The sequence below is a fragment of the Symphalangus syndactylus genome, chromosome 21, assembly GCF_028878055.3.
Source record: "Symphalangus syndactylus isolate Jambi chromosome 21, NHGRI_mSymSyn1-v2.1_pri, whole genome shotgun sequence".
NCBI lineage: Eukaryota > Metazoa > Chordata > Mammalia > Primates > Hylobatidae > Symphalangus > Symphalangus syndactylus.
The window spans coordinates 70,435,228-70,461,650 of NC_072443.2; the positions used below are offsets into that span (position 1 = coordinate 70,435,228).

The 26,423-nt window shown below is 40.5% G+C and overlaps 1 non-coding gene across 1 annotated transcript; it reads left to right on the forward strand.

Moving 5' to 3' along the window:
- The first annotated feature begins 10,942 nt into the window (after positions 1–10,942).
- Positions 10,943–11,050, forward strand: LOC129471801 (U6 spliceosomal RNA). Its single transcript, XR_008653749.1, has one exon. It is a non-coding gene; the product is annotated as a U6 spliceosomal RNA (small nuclear RNA).
- Positions 11,051–26,423: the final 15,373 nt, after the last annotated feature.

Here is a 26,423-nt window from a genome sequence, read left to right on the forward strand (position 1 = left end):
CTCAAAAGACAGAGTTTTTTGTTTTTTTTATTTTGAGACAGTCTCACTCTGTCGCCCAGGCTGGAGTGCAGTGGCATCATCTCAGCTCACTGCAACCTCTGCCTCCTGGGTTCAAGTGATTCTTCTGCCTCAGCCTCCCGAGTAGCTGGGAGTACAGGCACGTGCCCACCACACCTGGCTAATTTTTGTATTTTTAGTAGAGATGGGGTTTCACCATATTGTCCAAGGTGGTCTCAAACTCCTGACCTCGTGATCCTGCCACCTCGGCCTCCCAAAGTGCTGGAATTGCAGGCGTGAGCCACCACACCCGGCCCAGAGTTTATAATTTCAGTTCAACCAAGTTAATGACTTCATAAAACAAAAACACCAATGCCCTTCAGAGGAATATGATAGTTTCCAATGTGTATCCAGGATACAATCCAAAGTTACTAAACAGGTAAAGAATCAGAAACTGTGATCCAGTCTCAGGAGTAGAGACAATAAATGGAGACCAATCCTGAGATGACCCAGATGTTGGAATTGAAAAAGAATTTGAAGCAGCTATTCTAACTATTGCCAGTGAAGTAAAGAAAATTTTGCTTGTAATGAATGAGAAGAAAAATGGAAATTATTTTTAACAAAAAGAACCAACACCAAGCCTGGTGGCTCACACCAGTAATCCCAGCAATTTGGGAAGCCGAGACAGGAGGATCTCTTGAAGCCAGGGGTCTGAAACCAGCCTTGGCAACATAGCAAGACTTAATCTCTATTTAAAAAAAAAAATAGCCGGTGTGGGGCACATGCCTGTAGTCCCAGCTACTCAAGAAGCTGAGGCAGGATTGCTTGAGTCTGGGAGATTGGGGCTGCAGTGAACAATGATCGTACCACTGCACTCCAGCCTGGGGGACAGAGTGAGACCCTGTGTCAAAAATAAATACAAACTAAATTTTAAAATTTTAAAAGAACCGAATGGAAATCCTCTGACTGAAAAGTGCAACATTAAAAGTAAGCATAGGCCAAGTGCAGTGGCTCACGCCTGCAATCTCTACACTTTGGGAGGCCAAGGCAGACAGATCACTTGAGGTCAGGAGTTCAAGAACAGCCTGTCCAACATGGCCAAACCCCATCTGTACTAAAAATAGAAAAATAAGCTGGGCATGATGGTGTCCTCCTGTAATCACAGTTACTTGGGATGCTGAGGCACAAGAATCACTTGAACCCAGGAGGTGGAGGTTGTAGTGAGCCGAGAATGTGCCACTGCACTCCAGCCTGTCTCAAAAAAATAAATAAATAAATAAAATAAAAATAAAAGTCAGTACAGGGGCTTAATAGAAAATGGAGATGGCAGAGGAAAGACTTTGTGAAATTTAAGATAGATCAAAAGAAATTATCAAATCTAATGAAAAATATACAGAGCCTCAGAGAACTTTGGGATAATAACATATTGTCTAGCTTTTGTATAATTATAGTCTTAGAAGGAAATAAGAGAGAGGGAGGGAAAGAGAGAGAAAGAAAGAGATGGGTAGAAAAATGTTTTAATATATAAAATTCAAATTTTCCCTCATTTGGTTAAAATTATATATTTATATCTTTACAAAACTAAGCAAATCTCAAGCAGCATAAAAACAAAGAAAACTGTGCCTATCACATCATAATCAAACTGCTGAGAGCCAAAAATAAAGAGAAAATCTTGAAAGTAGCCAGAGGAAAATGACACATCATATACAAGGGAGCAACATTATCACAGACTCCTCATCAGCAACTATGGAGACCAGAAGACAGTGGAACAACATCTGTAAAGTCCTGAATTTAAAACACACGCACGCACACACACACACACAAACATAACTGTCCAAAGAAACTTCTATATCCAACTAAAATATCTTCCAAGAATGAAGACAAGTATTCACTTTGGTACATATACTAAAAAAAAATTGAAGACAAAATAAAAACATTTTCAGATGTGAGAAAATTAAAAGAATTTGTCAACATCAGACCTGAACTCCAAGAAATACTAAAGGAAAATTTTCAGGCTGGGAAATAATTTTTCAAAATCAAAATGATTTTTATTCCTAAAATGACCAATGATTCAAATACTGTCTAAAAATTACATTAAAGGAGGTATAAGGTATTAATAGTTATCAAAAGGGGATATTTAAATTATTAACAGCACTCTAAATAGAAGTCATCAAACTGGAGCAAAATGGTTAAGTAAGGTACAGTAACTGTATACCTGTACATTATTCAAAGAGTAAAATGGTACTCGTGAATAGTTTTTAGTGAATTAGAAAAAATCGCTATGTTGCAAGCTAACTAAAAGTTACATCTCTAAAGCCCTAAAATATTTAGTCTTTGACCTAATTATTTCTCTTCCAGGAATCTACCTTCATAGAAAGTCACACCAAGAATAATGTATGAAGAGGTTCATCACTGTTTTTTCCAACACAAACCTAAACCTGGAAGTAACCTGTTTTAATAATTGTCTTGTTAAATATACTGTAATTCACCTTTATAATTCACTGCTCTGGCTGCAATAAAAAAATCTATAGTTGTAAAGTCTATTTAATGTCAAAAATCATTTTCATTGCAAGAAGCATAGCAATTTTATATTTGATGTGTGTATATTTATACTTCATGAAAAAAATACTCTAAAGCCTATTACAAATATTAATGATTATCTCTGGATGGTTTATCATTTGAAATTTAACTTTTATCTTAGTTTCTAAATTATTTTTAATAAGGAAATTAATTATTGGATAAATTTGGGTATTCAGTATAATCTTAATTATATTTTGATGTGCATAGAAAAAGATCACTAAAACGAAAGAGAATGTATATGTGTTGGTATACTCTTTCTGCCATGCAACCTGGTAGTTTTATATCCAAATTATGGTCCATGATGCTTCCTTGCTTCTTGAAGACAAGAAGAAGCTATATAAGCTGGTGGTTAAGGAAAGACCCTGTAGTCAAAGTGCCCAGGCTGTAATCCCAGCTCTGGCATTTATTCTGGTTACCCTCTCTGTGGCTCACGTACAGCGTGAAGTTTGTAATAAATCCTGACTTCTAGCATTGTTATGAGAATTAAGTGAATTAATTTTTATAAAGTGCTTAGAGCAGTGTCAGGCGTTTGGTGTTATTTAATAGTGTTTATTAAATAAAAACTAAGTAGAAAATTATCCTAAGGAAAACTGTTCACTGCAACATTGTTTTAAAAGGGGGAAAAAAAAAGACATTGCCAACAAGAGATTAATTAGATTGCAGAGTAGTTAAAAACACCGACTCAGAAACCAGACTGCCCAGGTTCAAATCCTAGTCCTGCTACTCACTAGCTGGATGACTCTGAACAAGTGACTTAGTTTCTGTATGTCTCATTTCTCCTCACCTATAAAATGGAGAAATAATAGTACCTACTACATCGTTGTTTAAGGACTTCTAAAACTCTCAGAACAGTACCCAGAGTGTGATAAGCACTATAATTAAGTGTTCCCTCTTGTAGTAGTGATGTGGATATGGTGGTGGCAGTGGTAGTACCTTCGTATATGATAATAGATGTCTTCCACACATTGCTAACTGAAAAGATCAAATTATGAAACAGCAGAGGTGCCAACTGTATTTGAGCAGCTTGAATCTTGCACAGACCCAGGGAGGCAGATGAGAGCTGTATACACCAGGAAGAGGGCGCCTTTTTATAATTTGCACAAAAAGCACACAGCACATGACAGCTGGCTCCCTAGAATAGTTAAGTCAAATCCCATTTCTGTAAAATCCAATAAATGGACATATATGTGTTTTTCAATGTGCACCATGTTAATGTGAATGGTGGGCCTGAGGTATTATTATTCTCTTTTCTGAACCTATCTACATGTCCCCTCTCTTCCCACCTCCCCCAGCAGGCTTTTTTTCTTTTTTGTTTTTTTTTTTTTGAGATGGAGTCTCACTTTGTCGCCCAGGCTGGAGTGCAGTGGCACCATCTTGGCTCACTGCAACCTCTGCCTCCCGGGTTCAAGCGATTCTCCAGCCTCAGCCTCCCTAGTAGCTGGGATAACAGGCACCCGCCACCACACCCGGCTAATTTTTGTATTTTTAGTAGAGATGGGGTTTCGCCATGTTGGCCAGTATGGTCTCAAACTCCTGACCTCAAATGATCCACCCAACCTTGTCCTCCCAAAGTGCTGGGACTACAGGCGTGAGCCACCACACCCGGCCAACAGGCTTTTTTATATGAAAACAATAAAGCTTTGTTGTGCAACATAGACCTGACTATTGGCTTGGAAAGATATCCACGATAGAATATTAGGTGGACAACATCTCATTTACATATATGCATTTGTGCAAGAGTCTTCAGGGAGAATAAACAGGGGCATTTATATTCAAAAATGAACGGTTACTATCTCTGTACCCAAGCATTGCATGCTATTATCACAGCTTTCTGTATTAATAAAAAAAAATTTTAAGTTTTTTAGATTCTGGCACACATGGAAAGGAAATATATTGAGTGGTTGTCTTTTGGTGGTAACGTCCTAGAAAATTCTCATTTTCTTTTTTATATTTTTCTATAATAAATACATGTGACTTTTATATTCAGAAAATATATATTTAAACTCTATGTGGTTTATCTACATACATCCTTAGTTGTAGTATAGAATAACTAGAATTAAGACAATTTATAGGTGAAAAGGGGAGTTTTGTACATTCTCCCCCATCCCTCCCTCAAACCAATGCAAGCAACTGAAATATTTGTTTCCGGCAGACAACTCTATTTTATCTCTTAGCAAGATACATGTCCCTGGCAGATTCACTGCAATAAGCTTCTGCCATGGTAGAAAGTTCAGGAAACCTCATTTCCGAGTTCCACTTATGCCAGGTTCCCAGCATCCCCTAGGGGTGCTCAGGAAAGTGACCGTCTTATTTATAGATTATTTTTATTTCTTATATTCCCGGCTGTGCTCTGTTCAAACATCTTCTGAGCTAGAGCTGAGCAGTGAATACCCACGTACCCGTGCATATGCGTGCACATACACACACACACACACACACACACACACACACACACGCCAGAGTGGAGAAATATAAACCAGATATTAAACACAGATCAGACCCTACAGACTGTCAGGCTGAGGGATGACTAGGACATGTGCACTGGCCCACAATCTCCAACGTGTTAAAATAATTTAATTGGGTATTTCATGGCACATTTTGCATTATTATGGCTCCCTTTGGATGCAACAAATGATTTGCTTCAGTAATATAGAGTCCCAAGTAGTGGCATTATGTGATTAAGTAAGTGAGAACATCGCATTAAATTCAGTTCAGTCAGGCTTACATCCATCTTATTTCTTTTTTATAATTCAAATTTTCCTGCCGGTATATATTCACTTGAGACCATTTTTAAGTCATATGTTTATGAGAGTTTCTCTTCGTACTTTTCATCCAATTACTACTGCATTTAGAGTTTCAAAACTGCAATTTGATTCTCCTTTGTTAAGTGGATTGATTGTTAGGTTATAAGGCATAAGAATACCATCCTCAATTTCCATATTTATAGCAGCTCTCCAAAATATCAAAAGGCTTGTTTTGTGGGCCTCATAGCAATTCTAGCTTATTAGACTTGAACACTTGATTAAAACTTGTACAGTCGTTAAGCAGTGTTCTTAATCAGCCTCTCTGCCTATTAAGCTCAAGGTGTATAGGAGGTTAAATGGAAACATGGTGAATAGTTGAAAAACAGCTTGAAAATTCTAGAGCAATGGCTCTTAACCTGGCTGAGCCATTGGCCTCCTTGAGAATATAATGAAAGTTGTAGGCACTCTCCCCAAAGCAATGCATGTATACATAACAATATTTTCACATTATTTTAGGGGGTGCACACATACATATCCTACCCAATAGTTCACAGAACTCAACTTCAGAATCTCTTCTCTAGAACAGTAGTTCTCATCCAGGAGCAATTTTGCCACCCAGGGGACCCTGGCAACCTCTGGACACATTATTGTTTGTCACAAATGGAGAGGGGCAGGAGTGGTACGGGCATCTAGTAGGTAGTGACCAGAGATGCTGCTAGACATCAAACATTGCAGAGCATATTCCCTCATAATGAAGAACTATCTGGCCCCAGATGTCCATTAAGTCCAGGCTGAGAAACCTTGCTCTAAAGAGTGTATCAAAAATTCTTATGGGATATCGAGACACCTCCCTCCCACCCCTCAGATGGGAAACATGCCTAAGGAGAATAAATACAAATCATGGAAAAATCCATACATTTTCACCTTGATTCATTTATCCAACCAATTATTTATTCAGCAAACTTTTACTAAACACCAATTTCCTGCCGAGTACTATTCCAGTCACTGGGAATACCACTCATCAGAAATAAAGTCAGTTAACAGTTAAGTAAACAGCCAGTTAAAAAGTTGTACTACATTAGTTAGGAATGCGTTCAGCCCCATGTAACACATTAATAAAATAGGAATTTAACAGAAACATGTCCATGTAAAAAGAAATCCAGCCGGGAGTGGCTGCATGTGCCTGTAGTCCCAGCTACTTGGAAGGCTGAGGTAGAAGGATGGCTTGAGCCTGGGAGTTAGAGTCCGCAGTCAGCTATGAGTGCACCACTGCACTCCAGCCTGAGTGACAGAGCAAGGCTCTGTCTCAATAAAAATAAAAACAAATAAAAATTATTAAAAAAAAGAGAGAGACAGAAATCCAAGGGTAGACAGTCCCAGACAGTTAAGGCAACTTCCTGTTGTTGCAAAGACCACAGGCCCCTTCAATTTTCCTGCTCTGCCATCCTTGGTGTTTGCCCTCATTTCTGATTTCCTAAGATGTCTGCTGTTCCTTAAGGCTCAAATCCAAATTCCAAATGGGCAGAGGAGACAATGTGAAGGACAAAGGCAAAACAATGTAAAGAGTAGTTGAGCCTGCTTCTGCTTTAAATGGAGACAATGACCTTCTGAAAATTCAACCCAGTAGGCTTCCCTTACATGTCATTGGCTATAACTAGGTCATATGACCACACACAGCTGCAAGGGAGTCTGGGAAGGTAAGTATTTTTTAACTGAGCACATTGTTACTCTGAGAAAAATCAGGGCTCTACTAATAAGGAAAAAATGTAGAATGGGTGTTGGGAAGGCAATTAGCAGTGCCTGCTGTAAGCGTGGTAAGTACAAGGAAACAGGATGCGGGAAATACTAAAGGAGCACTCAACAGAGGTTTGTAACACACTGTTGAGCAATCAGGGGAGGCAGAAAAATGAGGAAGAGTTACCCTGTGTGTCTGCAGGTGTGTGTGTGTGTGTGTGTGTGTGTGTGTTTAAGAGCAGTGGGATGGGTGTGGAGTCAGTACCAAGGTGATTCAAGCAGGGGGAGCCACATGTACAAAAGGCTGGAATTGGAGGAGCAAGGAGTAGTAAACAATGAGGTAAGATGGGCAGGTAGGGCGGTGCAGGCCCTACTGTTGAGTTTGGCTATTATCCTAAGGGCAAGGGGGTCTTTCATAGGTTTAGAGCAGGGAAACCAACTATCATAACAGTCATTTTAAAAGATCACTCCAATTTCAATGTGGAGTACTCACTGTACAAAGGGCAAGACTTAGCACAAGGAGGCCAGGGCAGCGTCCCTGAAGACAGAAACACTGGGTGCTCATCTTTGTAAAACATAAGCAGGCTGCCCCAACCCTCAGCCATTCAGCAGGGGTGACAGTTGGAAGGCTTTGTCAGACACAGGGATACTACCTGAATGTGCTATATGGAGGTGTTATAGAAAATCCCCATGGAGATACATTCCTGAATCACACAGTGACTTCCATTTTCTTCAGTGCTTGAAGATACAACTTTCTCAAGCTAGAGATTTTTTTTCCAGAAATCCATCATTTAACTGTTGATCACTCATCGCGGTGGGCGAGGTTTGTTCACGATAAGGTCAAAAGACTCCTACCTGTCTCCCAGTGTCTGCCGACTTTGACTGCATTTCCTCAAGCATTTCCCTGGAAGTACATCGACCATTCTTAACTAAATGCAAGTCTTGCACCTACATCTAACTGGAGGCTCTCTCATTGATTCTCTGGAGTAAGCCCCGTACTATCATTTGTGTGCCTCCGATACCATTATAAGTCACAACCCTTCTCAATAACACACAATGGGAGAAAGTCTGTGGATGAATAGACACAGGTTGCTGAACACTCAGCTCAAAATAACATGGGAGAATACTCATGGGCTGAAAGCTTTTACTGTATGATACACACAGCAACACTCGTCAGCAAATCGTACACTGCTACCTGCCAAACACCGTTGGATGAGGGCATGTGATATAGCATGCAGATTATAAGGAAGAATGTATTTATAGTCTAACAACATACTATGAAGGAAGGCTATATATTAATATATTTTGAAAGTATTTCCCCAAAGTAGCACTATAAAAAATATGAGCTAGTTGGCATTTAACAGGGCATGTCCCTAAAGGAAGGTACTTATTCATCAGGAGATTTTTGGACCAATAATATCCCACAAAGGTGAATGATTGGGAAAATGGATTCATGGTATAGTTCTGTGTATAGATGAACCATAGGTCCAAAGTAAAATTAAGAAAAGTATTACAAATACTCATTTCAAAAAGCTTCTCTCATATCTGACCATAGAGTAAAGATGTTCAGAAATCCAAACATTGGAAGCATTTACCTGAATTTTTTAATGAAACTTTTAAAATAATTCAATATTTTACGATTTAATATTTTTACAAACAGCCTTATTGAGATATAATTTACATATTATAAAACTAATTCATTACCCCGACAAGTTCCCCTGTTTCTATGTGCACTCAATCCCCATTTTCTTTGCCAGCCCTAGGCAACCATTGTTCTCTACTAAATGTGTCTTTTCTGAACACTTCATATGAATGGAATTGTACAACATCTGGTCTTTTGCATCTGGCTTCTTTCACTTAGCAAAATGTGTTTGAGGATTATTCATGTTGTAGCATGTATAGGTTCCTTTTAATTTCTTAATAGTATTCCATTGCATGAATATACCACATTTCGCTTACCCATCTACCAGGATGGACATTTGGATTTTTCCTGTTTGGGGCTGTTATGAATAATGCTGTTATGTGTACATGACTTTGTGTGGACATAAGTTTTCATTTCTTTTGAGTATACTCCTATGAGTAGAATTGGTGGGTGATATAGTAAATTATTTTCAACATTTTAAGAAATTTCCAAACTGTGTTCCCTAGAGGTTTTACCATTCTACACTCCCATCAGCAATGTATGATACTTTATTTCTCCATATGTTGCTAACACTTAGGATTGTCTGTCTTTTTTATTATAGCCATTCTAAGGATGGGTTTTAATTTGAATTTTGGTAATGATTAAGATGTTTAACATTTATTTATTTATTTATTTATTTATTTATTTATTTATTTATTTTTTAGACAGAGTCTTGCTCTGTTGCTCAGGCTGGAGGGCACTGGCGTGATCTCAGCTCACTGCAAGCTCCACCTCCCAGGTTCATGCCATTTTCCTACCTCTGCCTCCCGAGTAGCTGGGACTACAGGCACGTGCCACCACACCCAGCTAATTTTTTTTGTATTTTTAGTAGAGACGGGGTTTCACCGTGTTGGGCAGGATGGTCTCGATATCCTGACCTTGTGATCCGCCCATCTCAGCCTCCCAAAGTGCTGGGATTACAGGTGTGAGCCACTGCTCCTGGCCAAGATGTTGAACATCTTTTTATACATGTTTATTGGCCATTTATCTATTTTCTTTGTTAACTGTGCATTCAAATTGTTTTCTATTTTTTAATTGAGTTGTCTTATTATTGAATGATAAGAGTTCTTCATATATTTTGTAAACAAGTCCTTCATCGGATATATGATTTGTGAACATTTTATCTCAGTCTGTGGCTTGTCTTTTCATTTTCCTAATGGTGTCCTCGGAAACACAAATGTTTTTAATTTTGATTAAACCCGATTTATTAATTTCTTTTGGCAATTGTGTGTTTTGTTTTATATTTAAGACATTGTCTTGCTTCTAAAAAAAATCTAGCTTGACAGTCTCTGCCTTTTTATTAGGGAATTTAGATCATTCCTAGTTAAAGTGAATTACTGATATGGCTGGTTTTACATTTGCCATTGTATTTGTTTTGTGTATGTTTATTTTCTTTTTAATTCCTCTGTTCTTCCTTGACAGCCTTCTGTTGAACTAAATAAATGGTTTTTCGTGTATCATTTTAATTCCTTTGTTAACTGTTTTAATTTTTTGTTATCTTCTTAGTGGCTGCTCTAGAGATTACAACATGAATCGTATTGCAATCTACTTCAGATTAATACAACCTAATTCTAATAAAATATACAAACTTTGCTCCAGCAAAATAGCTTCATTTCATTCTCCTTGTGTGTGTTCAAATTACTGTTTTATTTTTCTTTCAAAGAGATTAAGAGAATATATAAAATATATACCAAAGAAAGAAATATATATTTGTAAAGTTTCTTCTATTAGTGTATATATATCACTTCTGGTGGTTTATATTTCTTCTGTGGATTCAAGTTATGTCTAGTGTCCTGCCCTTTCAACCTGAAGGATTCCTTTAGTATTTATTGACAGTTGGTTCTGCTAACAACAAATTCTCTCAACCTTTGTTTATTTTGAAATGTCTTTATTGCCTTTATTTTTGAAGGGTAGTTTTTCTGGATATAAATTCTTAGATATACAGTGGGGTATTTTTCTTTCCTTTTAGCACTCTGACTAGCCATCCTGCTGCCTTCTGGCTGCCATTGTTTCAGATGAGATGACAGCCATCAATCACATTGGTGTTCCCATGTTTGTAATAAGTCAATTTTTTCTTGCTATTCTTAAGTTTTTCTGCCTTTCACTTTCAAGAGTTTGCCTGTACTGTGTCTAGATGACAATCCTGTCTTTATTCTATTTGGGATTTGTTAACTGGTTAGATGTGAGTTTTTAGAATCAAATTTGGGTGCTCACTTCAGTAGCACATATACTAAAATTTGGGACGATACAGGGAAGATTAGCATGGGCCCTATGCAAGGATGACACACAAATTTGTGAAGTGTTCCATATTTTTGGAGCCATAAAAAAAAATATTCCAGTCAAGAAAAGCCCAGGAACTGATGGTTTCACTTCTAAATTTTACCAAAGGTTTAAAGAATTAATAGCTATCCTACTCAAACTATTCCAAAAAATAGAGGAGGAAGGAATACTTCCAAACTCAATCTAAGAGGCCAGTATTGCCCTGATACAAAACCAGACAAACACACATCAAAAAAATGAAAACTAGCCATACACGGTGGCTCACAGTGGCTCACATCTGTAATCTCAGCACTTTGGGAGGCTGAGGCGGGTGGATCACCTGAGGTCAGGAGTTTGAGACCAGCCTGGCCAACATGCTAAAACCCCATCTCTACCAAAAATACGAAAAAATTAACCAGGCGTGGTGGCACGGGCCTGTAATCCCACCTACTCGGGAGGCTGAGGCAGGAGAATCCTTGAACCTGGGAGGCAGAGGTTGCAGTGAGCCAAGATTGCGCCAGTGCACTCCAGCCTGGGCAACAGAGTGAGACTACGTCTCAAAAAACAACAACAACAACAACAACGAAGACTATATGCCAATATCTCTGATGAATATTGATGCAAAAATCCTCAACAAAATACTAGCGAACTAAATTCAATGATACATTAGAAAGATCATTCATCAAGACCAAGTGGGATTTACTCCTGGGATGCAAAGGTGGTTCAACATGCTCAAATCAATCAATCTGATACATTATATCAAGAAAACGAAGGATAAAAACCATGTGAAGATTTCAATTGATGCTGAAAAGCCATTTGATAAAAATTCAACATCCCTTCCTGATAAAAACTCTCAAAAGGCCGGGCGCGGTGGCTCACGCCTGTAATCCCAGCACTTTGGGAGGCCAAGGTGGGTGGATCAAGAGGTCAGGAGATGAAGACCGTTCTGGTTAACACGGTGAAACCCCATCTCTACTAAAAATACAAAAACAAAATTAGCCAGGCATTGTGGTGGGCACCTGCAGTCCCAGCTACTTGGGAGGCTGAGGCAGGAGAATGGCGTGAACCTGGGAGGAAGAGCTTGCAGTGAGTCGAGATGGCGTCATTGCACTCCAGCCTGGGCGACAGAGCAAGACTCCGTCTCAAAAAAAAAAAAAAACTCTCAAAAAACTGGGGATAGAAGAAACATACCTCAACATAATCAAATCCATACATGACAGATTTCACAGCTAGTATCATAATGAATGGGGAAAAACTGAAAGCCTTTCTTCTAAGATCTGGAGCATGACAAGGATGCCCACTGTCACCACTATTATTCAACAGAGTAATGGTAGTCTGAGCTACAGCAATCAGACAAGAGAAAGACATACAAGGCATGCAAATGGGAAATGAAGAAGTAAAATTACCTATGCTTGTAGATGATATAATCTTATATTTGGAAAAACCTAAAGACTCCAGGGAAAATCTTTTAGAACTGTTCAACACATTATTAGTAAAGTTGCAGAATATGAAGTCAACCGACAAAAATCAGTAGCATTTGTATATGCCAACAGTGAACAACGTGAAAAGAAATTTAAAAAGTAATCCCTTTTACAATAGCCACACATAAAATTAAATACCTAGGAATTAACCAAAGAAGTAAAAGATCTCTATAATGAAAACTATAAGATACTGATGAAAGAATTGAAGAGCAAACCAAAAAAATGAAAAAATATCCCAAGTTCACGGATTGGAAGAATCAATAGCTAAGATTTGGAAGCAACCTAAGTGTTCATCAACAGATGAGTGGATAAAGAAAACATAGTACATCTACACAATAGTACATCTACTATTCAGCTATAAAAAGAATGAGATCTAGTCATTTGCAACAACAGGGATGGAAATGGAGATCATTAAGTGAAATAAGCCAGGCACAGAAAGACAAACATTGCATGTTTTTATTTATTTGTGGGGCCTAAAATCAAAACAACTAAACCCATGGACATAAAGGGTAGAAGGATGGTTGTTACCAGAGGCTGGGAAGGGTAGTGGGTGACTGGAGCAAAAGTTGGGGATGGTTAACAGGTACAAAACAAAAATAGAAAAAAATGAATAAAACCTACTATTTGATAGTACAATGGGGTGACTATAGTCAATAATAATTTAATTGGTCGGGCACAGATGCTCACGCCTGTAATCCCAGCACTTTGGGAGGCCACGGCAGGCAGATCACTTGAGCCCAGGAGTTCAAGACCAACCTGGGCAACATGGAGAAACCTCATTTCTACAAAAAATACAAAAAGTAGTAGGGTGTGGTGGCATGTTCCTGTGGTCTCAGCTACTTAGGAAGCTGAGGTGGGAGGATGACTAGAGCCTGGGAGGCAGAGGTTACAGTGAACAAAAATTTACCACTAGACTCCAGCCTGCATGACAGGGTAAAACCCTGCCTCAGAATAATAATAATAAAATAATAACTTAATTATACATTTTTTTAAATAACTTAAAGAATGTAATTGGATTGTTTATAATTCAAAGGATAAATGCTTGGGAGGATAGATACCCCGTCTTCCACGACGTGCTTATTTCACTTTGCACGTCTGTATCAAAACATTTCACGTACCCATAAACACCTACTATGTACCCACAAAAAATTTAAAAATAAATAAAATCGATTTTGGCAAGTTTTCAGTCATGACTCATTCAAATATCTTTTCCAACCCCTTCTCTGTATTCTGTACTTTGGGACTTTCATTAATTTCATTCTAAATATATGTCAGTATATTTAATGTTCCATGTTCTCTGAGGCTCTGTTCATATTTTCTTTATTCTTGTTTTCTCTCATTAATTTTTATTCATCTATTTTTAAGTTCACTGATCCTTTCTTCTGACATCTTGAATCTGCTATTGAGCCCCTCCAATGAATTATTCATTTTATTTATTACACTCAACTTGAGAATTTCCATGTGACTCTTTTTGGTAATTTCTGCCCCATTGCTGAGACTCCCTATTTGTGGATTCATTGATGTCACACCTTCCTTTAATTCTTTAAACATGGTTTCCTTTAGTTCTTTGAGTGTATTTAGAATAGCTTCTTTGAAATTTTTGTGCACTAAATCCAACCTCTGGGGACACTAAGAGACAGTTTCTATTAACTCCGTTTCCTTCTAAAAATACTTTCCTGTTTCTTTGCATGTCTCATAATATTTTGTTGAAAACTGAACATTTTAGATAATAGGTGGTAACAACTCTGGATTCTGATTTTCCCCCTCTGTTGGCTTTATTGTTGCTGTTTTGTCTGTTTTAATTACTTAGAAACAGAAACTTAGAAACTATGTACTTAGAAACTATGTACTTAGAAACTATATACTAAACTTGTAAACTTTAATATATAGTCACTGATGTCCCTGCGCAGGTTTCTGAGTTGCTCCAGCATGAGCACAGCTTAGTAGTCAGCTAATAGTTGGAAAGAGATTGTGCTCAGATGTCTGAACCAGTACATCTACTATCCTCTGATCATGGTAGAGAGTAGGAGTAGACATTCAAAATTTAGGCTATTCTCAAATCTATTCCTACTTTTACCTCCTGCTAGGCCCTTTTGAGCCTGTGGATATGTGCAAAGTTTCAGGGTTGGCTAGGAGTACATGAACAGCTTAGGCTCTCTCCTATCTCTGCTGTGAATGTGCACAGCCTCAGCCATGAACATCTTACCCCAAACATGAATGAAAACTCAGGCTACTAGAGCTATTTGCCCTCTCCCACTTGCTGGCCACCAAGATCATCACTTTCACAAATAACACCATGGCATCACCCACTGTTCCAAATCAAGCAGACCTCTGTGATGGTCAGTTTCATATGTCAACTTGATTTGGACATGGGATGCCCAGATATCTGGTAAAATATTACTTCAAGGTATGTCTGTGAGAGTGTTTCCGGAAAAGATTAGCATCTGAATTGGTGAACCGAGTAGAGGAGATGACTCTCCCCAAAGCAGTGGGTGTCATCCAATCCACCAAAGGCCTAAATAGAACAAAAAGGCAGAAGGTTGAATTTCACTCTGCCTGATGGCTTGAGCTGAGACATCAATATGTCCTGCCCACAGTGCTCCTTATTCTCAGGCCTTCAGATGCTGACTGGGATCTACACCATCAGCCATGGCTCTCAGGACTTCAAGTTGCACTACTGACTTTCCTGGATCTGGAGCTTGCAGAGAGTAAAGCATAGAATTTCCTAACCTCTATACTTGTGTAAGCCAGCTCCTTATCATAAATCTCATTCTAGATATATACTGATACTTAAATGTACAAAAATAACCAATAGAATATGGCTGTGTGTGTGTGTGTGTGTGTGTGTGTGTGTGTGTGGCTGTTCCTCTGAAAATGCTAATACAGCCTCCCTTTGACTGTAGCAGCACATGCCAACCCAACTGAGCAGAGAAGGGAAGCAACTCTAGTCCAGACCAGAACACCACAGACTACCACTGTTCTTACCTGAATTTCAGCAGTTGTTTAAGCATGAATGCTTCTCAGATTGCTGTATGCCATTCATTAATTTCCAGAACACTGAAAGGGTTGTTTTTGTCCATTTTTCCCAGTCTTATAGATGCTTTTTTGGAAGAAAGACTTGACTGACTTCCTTACTCAGCCATATCTGGAAGTCCTGGCAATAATTCAATTTTAAAATTGCACCATTGTAATTTGCACACAGAACACAGTGATGGAATATTTGCAAAGCTGCGAATGCCTAGTGGGTGATATCATGACAGGCTGATCCATCAAGTAGGACAGAAGGGGAGAGGTCAAAATAGCTGGTCATATTTGCATTACTATCAGTCCCATACATAATTTTCAAGTCAAAAGAGTTGATGTAGGTCATTTATATGTCTTGGCAGGTGACAACTGTTTTTGGGGGGGTTTTCTTTGTTTGTTTGTTTTTTTAAGACAGAATCTCACTCTGTCGCCAGGCTGGAGTGCAGTGGCACGGATCTCAGCTCACAGTAACCTCCACCTCCCGACTTCAAACGATTCTCCTGCCTCAGACTCCTGAGTAGCTGGGATTACAGGCACACGCCACCACACTCAGCTAATTTTTGTATTTTTAGTAGAGACGGGGTTTCACCATGTTGGCCAAGGTGGTTGCGATCTCTTGACCTCGTGATCTGCCCCCCTCAGCCTCCCAAAGTGCTGGGATTACAGGAGTGAGCCACTGCACCCGGCTGGTGACAACTGTTTTAAAGCACTGAGTTACAATTCTGCCTATAAATGTGTGTATGTGTATATATCCAGGTATATGCACATATATCATATTACATATGCACATATACACATTTCATATAATCACAATATATACATATGTATATATATATAGATTGATATACAAACATGCACGCTAAAACAGCTTTCTTCATCTTTTTATTCACATTATTGTGATTGTTATAAATTTATATAAATTGGAGATTTATTGTTAATCCAGTAGAGAGCAAATCCCAGGAACTCCGGGAACACTCTTCTACAGAAGCGGGGAAAGCACTCCAGGTACACTACCCTTTACTTCCAGGCAGAACATTTTGAACAGAAGAAGCAAATGCTAATGTGAGCCCAGTTCCATGAAAATTAAGCATAAAACCCTATTATTAAGTCTAAAGGTGATTTCCAAAACTATGTCAATAGTACTTAATTACCCAAAACAACTTGATTGTCTGTGATGACTGCCTTGGGGGTGAAAGAGGCTAGCACTTAGTTTAACAACATCCCCAAAGTGGTCCAGAATCTTAAACTTGCAAAAGAAAGTAAAAAGTGCAAATTAATTTCAAAGCCCAAAGTGGCTTCGGTACGAATTTTTCACGCTAGATCATGAATAATGTCAGCTGGCTGAAACTCTCTGATGATGTGTGTCTCCAGGGAAATGTGTAAAGCACGTGTTAATCTTCATCCTGTACCTGAGAGTTTTTCTTCACAGTCATTTGCCACCTGTCACCATCCTCCCTGTGACAGGATGAGCTTGGTCACTGTGGTTGCCATGAGCAAGAGCAAAAGAGATGGTGGTGACGAGGAGGTGGATCTGAGACTTGTTGGCAATGTCCTTTGACAAAGACTACTCAAGACAGCAGTGGGGGCTGCTGTTCCTTTTTCTATCACCCTTGGAAGTTGAGAACACACTTGCATTTTCCCTGATGCCTTGGATTGAGGCAAGCATAGAAGCATATTCATAGACAAATATGAATGCATATTACCACAGCAGCCACTATTTATTCTGTACTTACCCACCGCCTAGGCTTGTATTGTAGTTATCTGACATTAATTTGAGCTTTTTATTTACAATATAACACATGCCACCGAGAAAAGCCATTGCTCTGACTGTCATTTTTGCAGTCACCTTTGTCTATTTTATTAAGACTTCATTCAAATAGATAGCATTGATTCTTCACACCAACTCTGTGAAGTAGGTACTGTTAATATTCCCATTTTACAGATGAGGAACCAAGAATTCAAGTGGTAATAAGTCACTTGGCCAGTGGCTAGTTAGGATTCAAAAGATTTTATTCTACTCTCAGTATACCTACCTCAGCCATTGAATTAATCGGTTGGAGTCTTTCTATTAGAAAATGGCTCCTGCTGTACTATTTTTATTAGGCTAGTTGTAATGTAAAATAGGAAGAAAGATCCCGCTGTAAAGGGACTGCTTTGAGCAACAGAGATGATGTGAAACCGAAGCCAATATTTGATCTTTAATGTATCTTTAACAAGGGTATGTCTTGGGTGAAGTTAAGGAAATATAGCAAGGGACTGGGAGAAAAATACTGACTTTTAATGATTTTGAATTCAAAAGCAAGCCATATGCTAACACTGGCTTTATTCATTTATCAATTCATTCATTCATTTATTTAAACATTGTTGAACACTGATAAGGTGTAGGGATTTTGCTAGACACAGAGGATACAGCTGTGAACACGATGGCTTGCTCTCATCCTCAGTAGAGTGAAGGGCAAACTAACAAGAAATCGGGCGAATATAATCTGTTGCAACAAGTGTGCAGACAGAAGAATTACAGAGTCTTGTATGAGCATATGTAGACGGAAGAGGCCTCGGTGTCATCTTGCATTTTCAGACAGAGCTTCTCAAAAGTTCTACATCAGCTCAGACCAGAAAGAGCAGTCCTGGTGAATTGGGGGTGCTGATCAGTGTTTCAGGTAGAAGAGAATTTTCAGAAACAGCACCTCATGAGCAAATGAAGGAACAAGAGCAGGAATAAGGATTATTCAAGAAACAAAAAGAAGTTTGCTACAGTTTACGCTTAGCATGCAAGTAAGTAGCAGGAGATAAGAATAGACTGGATAAAACTGGAGCTGTTTTTAGACCAATGAAACTAGAAATGCAAATTTGCGTAACCAGAGTCCTTGGCTTGGAACAGCAAGCAAGGGAGATGCAGAAAGCTAAGGAAACCATCCTTACCGGTCAAGGTGCATGAACACATGAACAGTGATTTTTTTTTCAAAGGCAACAAACAGAAACACATTAATACTCCCCATCATAATTCAGGCCTGGCTTCTGACATACTCTTCTCTACAAGGTACATTGTGGTGAACCATGGAGTAGACCCTTCTTTCAAAATGAGCCAAAAATATACTATAAAGGGGAATGCCATCTACTAGAGTGTTCGATCTGGTCTTACTGACCCCATCAAATAAGACTCTTTGCAGAAAAATAAAAACAGTAATCACAGAGCACAATTAATTCTCATTTTAAGGACAAGGAAGTGTCTTTAGGAGATGAGGAAATGGGGAGTAATAGGCCAGTGGAGATGGAGAAATTGAGGACTTGGAACCAAGGCTTATTTCTAGAAACCCAAGCATCCATAAAACTTGTACCGCTGCCAGGCAATTTGGAAAAAGAATGGCCTTGGCTGTAATATAAAACAGGAAAAAAGATCACCACTATAAAAAGGACTGCCTGAGACCTGGGGATGGATGAGACCCTTTGGCAGGTGCCATAAACCAAGCTTGCTTATGGGGTGAGTTGACCTGCTCTGTGCACGGCGGTCAATGTGAAATTCCTGACTAGAAGTGAGAGTAGGCTCATTGTCTAAAATATTGTTTCTCCCCTCTCCTCTTTGCCTGGGAAACACCTAGACATTTTTCTGGTCTCAGTTTACACATTTCTTGATGGTGTTGTTCTAGTCAATCTTTTTGATTTTTCAGGAAATATGAGGGCTGCTCATCAAACCCACCCAGAGTGCCAACCCCTCTCTCCCAGCGCTGCTCACCACCCTGACATGAGATATGTTTGTAAAACGTGTTTTGACTGTCTCACAGCATCAAACCTTCATAAGCACAGGGCCCTGCCTGTCTTGTTCATCACAGATTACCTAGTTATCAGTTCATGTTTTTAAATGATTCTTTCTTAATTCAATAAAATGTTGCACTTCCAACTTAAAAACAAACGTTTGTTTTACACCAACTACTTGCCAGACAGCACAATAGGAATTTTCTCAAGTGTTTTCTCATTGCATCTCTACAGACGTCAGTGTTCATCAGCATTTGGTGGGAGAGGAAACCGAGGTTCGGCAAGAAGACAGACTTGCCCAAGGCCATGTGCACGAGAGGTGGCAAAGCCTGGATTCGAACCGGTCTGACTCTAATCCCCCATCCTACCCCTTGTCCTTGTAAATGACATCAGCCTGCCTTCCATAGTCTCTGCTGACACACACCTTAGCAGGGCATCCAAACCTTAGTCAGTGCCACCAGCTACACGATTTTACCATATCCAGGCACCACCCACCCTACGTATCTATGTTCTATTATATATAACATTAAAAATAAAGCTACTTAGGTTTTAAAAAGAAACTAAATCAATTGCTACAAGTAGAAGATAATCTTAAAATATGATATTAAAATAAAACAAAACAAAAAAGAAGTTCTATAGTTCTAGCTAGATGTCAAAGCTTCTGAGCCTATAGGCTGCTGGCTGTGGATTAAAGGAAGGAAATAATCAAGCCATGTCAGCACCTGGCTCAGATCTTTCTCCTTGATGCCGTTAAGACTATCAATTTGTAATCGGTGCTTAGAATAGTGTCTGGAACATAACAAGTAGCATAAAAATGTTTGTTAACATGAAAATATGTAACTGATGGGTGTCAGGTGTTACCATCTGGTGAGTATGAAAGAAGGGAAGGACGGGAGGGAGGGAGGGAGGCAAGGAGGGAAAGAAGGAAATGAATAATAATGAAACAAGAAATGAAAGAAATTATAGACATGAGGCTTGGTGGCTCACACCTATAATACCTGCACTTTGGGAGGCCGAGGCAGGTGGATCACTTAAAGCCAGGAGTTCAAAACCAGCCTGGGCAACATGGCAAAACCCTGTCTCTACTAAAAATACAACAATTAGCTGGCCATGGTGGCACATGCCTGTAATCCCAGCTACTCAGGAGGCTGAGGCACAAGAATTGCTTGAACTTGGGAGGCGGAGGTTGCAGTGAGCCAAAATCACACTACTGCACTCCAGCCTGGGTGACAGAGTGATACTCTGTCTCAAAGAAAAAAATAAAAGTCTGGGCACGGTGGCTGACACCTGTAATCCCAGCACTTTGGGAGGCCAAGGCAGGTGGATCACGAGGTCAGGAGATCCAGACCATCCTGGCTAACACAGTGAAACCCCGTCTCGACCAAAAATACAAAAAATTAGCCAGGCATGATGGTGGGCGCCTGCAGTCCCAGCTACTCGGGAGGCTGAGGCAGGAGAATGGCGTGAACTCGGGAGGCGGAGCTTGCAGTGAGCCGAGATCGCCTCACTGCACTCCAGCCTGGGCGACACAGCCAGACTCCGTCTCAAAAAAAAAAAGAAAAAAAAATTATAGACATGATATATACATAAAGAGAAGAAAATATCTACATCGCTGTATGATGTGTTAGTTAATATTCTCCCAGGACCCACCTAAACAAGTCTTTCACACCCTCACATTGGACATCCCACACTTTGAAAAAGAAGAAAAAAAAAACATTGAGAAAATGTTTCAGGAAGGAAAAACTGCAACTTAAAATAAAAAAAATCCCAGATGTTTTCCCACAGGAGAAGAATAGCCTGTTCATATAAAGGGCGACAGCATTTTTTTGGGGGAAGTATCTTGATGGAGTCTTCGTGCAGGAAAGGTAGAGTCCCAAACCCGGGACAGATTTAGAATGAGGCTGTCAAAACAAAAAGAGACTAAAGACAGAAAAATGAATAGAGTGAGAGGGATGTGGAGTTTCCTAGGTGACCTGGGAAAAGAGGGAGGTATGCAGGAATATGAAGAAGCAGGGAAGCTATTAATCTTGCTCGCAGTACCCGATTCTCTACCTCCTTGTCCTTATTACCATATATCACAGCGAGTACGTGTGCACACGCGTGTGCTGTGCGATGGATCTCTCCTCTCCTCTTCACTCCTCCACTGAAGACTGAAAGCTCCATGGTGTCAGGGCTGGCAACTGTTTTGCATTTACTGCCCTATATCCAAGCATTTCCAAGGTAGGAATATCACCATTGCTCAAGGCGGTTCCTTCACGGTGCTGTCTTCCTCCGTGTTTTATATTACAACTAGCCTAATAAAAATAGTACAGCAGGGCCGGGCGTGGTGGCTCACGCCTGTAATCCCAGCACTTTGGGAGGCCGAGGCGGATGGATCACGATGTCAGGAGATCGAGACCATCCTGGCTAACATGGTAAAAACCCCGTCTCTACCAAAAATACAAAAAAATTAGCCGGGAGTGGTGGCGGGCACCTGTAGTCCCAGCTACTCAGGAGACTGAGGCAGGAGAATGGTGTGAACCCAGGAGGCCAAGCTTGCAGTGAGCCAAGACGGCGCCACTGCACTCCAGCCTGGAAAAAAAAAAAAAAAAAATAGTACAGCAGAAGCTATATTCTAATAGAAAGACTTGAACCAATTAATGCAGTGGCTGAGTAGAAATATGGAGAGTGGAATAAAATTATCCAAATCCTAAGTAGCCACTGGCAAAGTGACTTATTATCTCTTGAATTCTTGCTTCCTTATCTGTAAAATGGGAATATTAATAGTACCTACTTCAAAGAGTTGGTGTGAAGAATCAATGCTAAATATTAGCCCAGCTCCTGGCACATAGTGGATACTCAATGTATATCTGTTGAATGAATGAATAATGAGAAGTGGGGACCGTGCCATGGCAGGAGTCCAGAACCTGAGGAGCAAAGGCCACTAGCGAGGGCTCCCCTTGGTAAGGGAAACCAAGGCACGGTTCAGAAAAGTGATGTCCAGTGTTCAGGTGTAATGTGTTCTCTCTGCTCTCCTCTCTCCCTTATCCTCAGATTTAGTAAAATGCTGTTCTACATTCCATCCACGTGTTAGTGGGACTTTAGGAATGGGGATGGTCAAAAGGAATTAATTCCCATAGAAATAGTGAGAAGACAGTCGTTACCAGACTTCTGCCGGCTTTGAAAAAGCCAGCTGAAGGGTGGGGTGGCCTGGAGAACACAAGCTCCCTGTGACTTCTTAGACGTCTAGGGAGGCGGCAGGGTGTGGGCTCCAGGCAATTTAGAAGGCTGGCAGGCATGGAGACACGCTTCACCCTGCTCCTCCCTGGCCAGCTGACTCTTGGAACAAACTAGAAGTTCAACAAGTCAAGTGGAAGAGCCACTGAAGTTCCAATCCCCACCAGGTTCCAGCAGACAGGGATGGGTAAACGTCACACTCAGCACAGATTCAAACAAAGACAATCTAGAAAGCAGCCCTTAGCCTCTTCTATAGAATAAAGCACAAGCTATAAATGCCTCTTTCCCTGTGGAGCCATCCAGGAAGTAGATGGGCCTATATTCCAATACCAGCAAAAGCTATTGATTGGTACTTATTAAGTACCCACATGCCCCTGGTGCTGGACAAAAGATTTAGTTTCACTTATAAAAGCACTCACTCACTAAGAGTATCAACACTAATATAAATACCGAATGACAGTCCCAAGATGTCCCTTAGAGGTCATATCAGAGAAGACCCTGATGCTTCAGAAAACAAGCTGTTGTTGGCACAATCCCTCCCATATGACAGACAAGAGCTTCAGTGTGCTGGTTACAAAGGACGTTGTAAACAAATGCTGAGATATCTATTGAAATAAAATGTTAATTCTTTAAGATACATAGAACAGTGAGCAGTGGTCTGTTTCTGTCTTACATCTCCATGGCTTCCCCCAAAGGTAACAAGGAGGTTTACAAATTTCAAATTCTCCTGTAAAGGATTCCCAAAAGGAAGAAGCGGTTCTTCCAAAAGGTAGGGATAATTCAGTATTTCTAAAGCTATAAATGTTTGGCCCCAGGAAGTGGGAAAGTGGTGGGGGACAGGGATGGAGTAAATAGAAAACCTTTGCCATCTATGCTCCACTGCTTATCATGACATCTAGAGGAAAAATAAACAATACCTCAATTCTAAGATCGGTTCCTGAACTGTAAGTCATTGTAGGAAAAAGTCCCCATTAATCCCAGGAAACATTTATATCTATGAAGTTTGAACAGCTCTTCCATCAATTTATTGGGGATTTATAATAACGGAGCTGTCATTTTCCAACAAGGAGATGATACACCCGTTGATTCCATTTCTCTTTCTGGCACATGAGAAAATGGTGAGTAATGCTTCTCACCCCGTGGGGAATGAATCAAGGGTGGCATAAACACACCCGGAGCCTTACAATGGAGAACTCTGGTGTTCTGCTTGTCATTCCTTCTCCGGCAGCTGATCAATGACAATATGGAAATGCACATCCAAGACAACCCGCCCCTGTCTGCCCACATTCCAGGAGCCCCTCCCTCCAGGGTCCCTTTGTGCATCTGTGACAGAGAGGCTTGATGAATGGTCTCCCTGATGCTGTCTATCTCATTAGAGGACAATCCTTTGCTCGATTCTTAATGGAGTTTACAAATTGGTCACCCTCCCTCTGGTACAAGATTATTATAATTTTATTATTCATTCCGGGAATTAGTTGCCAAAAATGACAATGTGATCAGTACCACTGACAGATACAAGGAACATCTCCCATGGCATCTTAGGAGAATGACTATCTGAAATCATGTTTGATCGTTAATTAGGAAGAAATGATTGGCTACCTTTCAGCAGGAGACGTGGGAAGCTGCAGCAGATGCACCCTCTGCTCTGAGAAGCCTGCAGGCCCCGCAGCGCCAAAGGCAAAAATTAAGCAAGCTAATACATGCTGAACAAAGCCCTCACTATGCCAGCTGTAATATGCAAGTCAAATGTTAGTCATAGTCAACCTCAGTTCTATGTCGTGAGTCAAAAAATGTAGACATGTAGACTCAGACTTTGGATCTGACACCAGGCTGTGTGGGCAGTTCATTGATTCTCTTCTGGTGCCAGTTTTTCATAAGTAAGACTACAGGGTAAAGCAGTGGTCATTAAGTCTTTTCAGTTTCAAAACTCTAGCTATGGCTGACACTGTTGATTACCAATACAGCAGCCTGGCACTTCTCCCTTCTGCCCTACAGGCAGCATCCACCTCCCACAACAGAAATGGAAAATGCTAGATACTCACTTCCCCAACCTTCCTTGCAACTAGGGACAGTCGTGTAACTCTGTTCCACCAACGAAACATAAGTGGACATGTGCAGCTGTGGGGAGGTATCTGAGATTTAAAGAGGAGAGGGAGCGGGAGAGAGAGAGCGCAAGAGAGGGGGGAAGAGAGAGAGGGAGAAGGGAGAGAGAGAGGGGGAAGGGAGAGAGAGGGAGAGAGGGGGAAAGGGGGAGAGAGGGAGAGAGACTGGGAAGAGAGAAAGGGAGGGGGGAGAGACAGGAAGAGAGGGAGAGAGGGAGGGCGGAGAGAGAGAGAGAGGGAGAGAGAGAGGAAGGGAGGGACAGAGAGGAAGGGAGGGAGAGAGAAGAAGGGAGGGAGAGAGAGGAAGAGAGAGAGAGGGAGAGAGGGAGGGGGAGAGACAGACAGAGGGAGAAAGGAAGAGAGAGAGAGGGAGAGAGACGAAGGGAGGGACAGAGAGGAAGAGAGGGAGAAAGAGGAAGGGAGGGAGATAGAGGGGGGGAGGGAGGGAGAGGGAGGGAGAGAGGGAGTGGGGGAGAGAGAGGGAGAAGGAGGGAGAGAGGGAGAGAGGGAGGGAGGGGAGGGGTAAGGAAGAGAAAGAGAGAAGGACAGAAAGAGAGAGAGAGGGAGGTGGGAAGAGAGAGGGAGAAGGAAGGGGAGAGAGACAAAGAGAAAGAGAGAAAGAGAGATGAGCAAGTAGAGCATGTTTATCCTCTCGTCCTTCCTTCCGTCTTTGGACATTGCTGCGTTAGGATATAAGCTTGGAGCTGCAGGAGCCATGTTTAAACTGGGGTGGGGAGGAGGGGCACGAAGGGTCGAAAACTGCGGAGACATCACCCAAGGACCGTGGCATTAAGGACCTGCTGAACCAACCCAGTAATTCCTAACTTCCCAATGTCTTGTAAGTAGAAACAGAACTGCAAATTAACGTAGCCACTTTCAGATGCTATTTTCTTTCTGGCAGTCAAAAGTATCCCAAATAAGTTGTTGTCCAAAGTCATCTCTGCCCCTTTTTTTTCATATTTTGTGTCACAGATGACACCTGCCCACCCCACTATGATGGAAGCTAGACCAGTTCCAGTGGGAGGCCCACATAACCCCCAGGAAAGACTCGAGGGAAATACCCAGTCCTTCACAGCCACACTCCCAGCCTGAACTGGGATCAGGACATTTCTTTTCTTTCCCCTTCCCTTTAATTACTTCACCTCTGTGGTCTCAGTCTCTCAATAACTTAGAACTTTCAACTGCCGAGATGCTGCTGAAGTCTTTGCCTCTGGATTCTAGTTAAATGTTTTTGTTAAACAAAAAAATCCTTAAGGAAACATCTTTAGAGATGATGCTGGATCTTAATATATACAAAAGTTTTGCAAAATAATATTAGCAAATGTTACAAAAGATGGAAGTTTTAAGTCGACTTAAAGAAATGTTTTTAAATTATTTTTTCAACCATCTCACAATGTTTTTAAAAACAGTTTCAACTTTTATTTTAGATTTGGGGGTACTTGTACAGGCTTGTTACCTGGGAATATTGCTTGAAGCTGAGGTTTGGGGTACAATTGATCCTGTCAACTGGGTAGGGAGCATAGTACCCAATAGGTTTTCAACCCTTACTCCCCTCTCCCCTCTAGCCATCCCCAGTGTCTGTTGCTGCCATCTTTATATCCATGAGGACCCACTGTTTAGCTCCCACTTACAAGTAAGAACAGGTAGTATTTGGCTTTCTGTTCCTACATTAGTTTGCTTAGGATAATGGCCTCCAGCTGTATCTATGTTGCAGCAAAGAACACAATTTCATTCATTTTATGGCTGCATAGTATTCCATGGTGTATATGTACCACATTTTCTTTATCCAATCTACCATCGTTAGGCACCTAGGTTGATTCCATGTCTTTGTTATTGTGAATAGTGCCGCGAT